We start from the raw sequence: 2696 nt of genomic DNA, 5'->3' as shown, positions 1-2696 counted from the left end.
GGGATGCAGGAGTGTGCATAAGCACCTCTGATGCAACGAAAAGTTCTAACACTGAGGTTCCAATAAAAGGCACTGGAAACATGGAGAAGGCACATTCTGGAAACTAGATAATCATACCATTTAAACTCTTCCTGAATTCAAAACACGCTGACCTTCTCATTTTAGGATGACATCTAAGCAGTGCATAGTTCTCCAGACTTGTGTTTCATCCTTATTATATTTCATTCTTACTAAGAGGAATTATTTTAACTCTGAATTAGGTCAATGGTTCTTCAGAGAATATAAGTATATGAAAAGAGAAGGTGATGTTAGGAACTAAACAAATCCCTAAGCTTGCCTTGTTGATCACATTTAATTACTCTTCTGGGAACATGAAACGAAAGTAATAAAGTTCTCCTTCTTCTGGTAACATAAAAAATGGATTTAGTGATTTGCTTTCCTTAGAGGGAGAGAGACAAGCAGTGAGTACTGCCCAGCCCAAGAAGATACGGAGAAGAAAACTCCTTGCATCCTTTAAAACTTGGCATTGCAAAACAAAACAAAACAACAACCTGGCATTTCCTCTGGATTCTCAGGAAACCAGGAACACAAAAGCACAAAGAAAACTGTACCTGAGAGCTCGTATGCCTGATTCAGAGAAAAACAAAACATTGGTTATGGGTAAAGTGTGTAGGTTTATGGACATTAATTACCCAGAATTTCTTGTTGTTTGTATGTGTCACTAACACTCAGTGATTGATGTGTGTGTTGTAAAATATTTTTCATTAAAACTTCTTATAATTTAGGGTTTTTATAATCTCATGGCTTCCCAATAGTCTAAGGTATCCTTAGAAACCCCGAGAAAGGAGAGCATGTTTTATTAAACACAGTACTCTGAGGAAGTAAGCGAGAAAGCGTTCAGTGAAAAATGCTACATTTGTTTGTGTATATCTTGGTGGCATCATTAATTTCTGAATAATGCATTTGCCCCCCCCCCAAGGATCACCAAAGTCAGAGTTGTGAAGCCAGATTCAGTATTTCACAGATAAGCTCATTGACTACGTAAGTAGAAGACTAGTGACATGCTGTTAAAAGTGGGTCACATGGCTATAAGTAGAAGTTAGAAATAACCCTCCTAGAAGATTTGGAGTGGACAGTGTTTACGGAGATGTGAAAGGAAAGGTGTCCAACCTTCTCTAATGGTAGCAGTCAGATCCTTGGTGTCTCTTTTGAACAGACAATTAGAATTCCTGGTTTAACATATGGGGAAACCCTGAAGAAGTCTCATGGCCATTCCTCCTTTGTTAACAAAGAAACTTCTACCAGGATAAACATTATATTATTAGTGTATTCTCAGGTAGTCCTATCAATATCTGGAATATGAAGGCCACTGAATGTTCAATTACCTTTAAATACCCAGGCAGCACTGCAAGGTCAGATACCACAGTCAGCAGTATGATCCCGCTTCCTAAAAACCCAGAACACTTGGTGGTGTGCCACAGATCAAATACAGGAGTTGTCCTGAATAGGTAGGACCAGATCATCAGAAGCTTCAGCTCTGGTAAGAGAGAAGGTGGGGATTTTGTCTGCCGAGCCCTCTCTCCCCGTGGTGACTGGATCTACAGTGCAGGCGAGGACTCTGGGCTCTCCTATCTCAGCACAGTCACTGGCAAGCCAGAGAGAGCTCTGACAATCCGCAAGAAGGAAGTGACTGGTATCACACTTCACCCTCGTCAGAATGTGATTGCTACCTACAGCGAAGATGGGCTCCGAAAGCTCTGGAATTCCTAATTCCACTTTTCTATTAAAACTCACTTGAAAGCATGTACTTAAATGAAGATATATATTCATGTACTACTTTTTTTTTTTCTTTTAGGCTACCTTTTCTAAGCAATTGTCTGAATTAGGCATAAGAACAATTTTGTGAAAATTCATATTCCCTTGTTTTATATATATTTTAAGGCCTTCATTTATCTCTTTCTAATTCGGACAGTTACTTAATGTTTTCAGTAGTCTTCTATGTGGAGAGTGAAATACTGCTGTTTCTAGAAAAAAAAATTGTACTACTTTATTTGAAATGGTGATTAAAACATGCTTCTCGCAGTGAAGCTTGTGAAAAAAAAAAAAAAAGGAAAACAAGAAAGGAGAGGAAAGAAAAGAAAGGGGGAAAAAGGAAAGAAAAGACACAGCCCTCCTGGTAGTCCCATGATTTGGCTCTTGTATCAGTATTAGTTAGGATGCCTTCAGCTGCAAATAACAAAAAAAACGCAATTAACAATGGTTGAAATAAATATGGACCTCTTTTTACTAATAGAACCTTCAAGGACCTAAGCTCATTCTGTCTTTTCCTTCTACCACCTCTAATACCTTTGTTGACTTTTCCTCATCATAATTATCACTGGTCACAAAATGGCTGCAGAAGCTCCAGGCCTCATATTTGCATATAAGACAAAAAGAAATACCAAAAAAAAAAAAAAAAAAAAAAAGGAAAGAAGGAAGGAAGAAAGAAAAAGGTGACACCAACTCAAATGTTCCCTTTATCAGGGAAAGAAGAAAAGTCTTCCCAAAACCAGCAGAACCAACATCTCATTGGTTAGAACTGAGTCAGCTGCCAATGTCGCTGGGGAAGTGAGCATGTGGTATACTCTCTATTGTGGGAGGAAGGAAGGTGTAAAAAGGTTGAGCGTGACTGTGAAGTCAGCCAATCAACGGTTTCC

At 38.7% G+C, this 2696-nt stretch overlaps 1 pseudogene; it reads left to right on the top strand.

The window, feature by feature from the left end:
- The first annotated feature begins 371 nt into the window (after positions 1-371).
- On the top strand, positions 372-1770 carry LOC116574090 (annotated as a pseudogene).
- Positions 1771-2696: the final 926 nt, after the last annotated feature.

Source organism: Mustela erminea, chromosome 15 (assembly GCF_009829155.1).
Source record: "Mustela erminea isolate mMusErm1 chromosome 15, mMusErm1.Pri, whole genome shotgun sequence".
In the NCBI taxonomy this organism is placed as follows: domain Eukaryota; kingdom Metazoa; phylum Chordata; class Mammalia; order Carnivora; family Mustelidae; genus Mustela; species Mustela erminea.
This window is presented reverse-complemented; position numbering and strand designations above follow the sequence as displayed.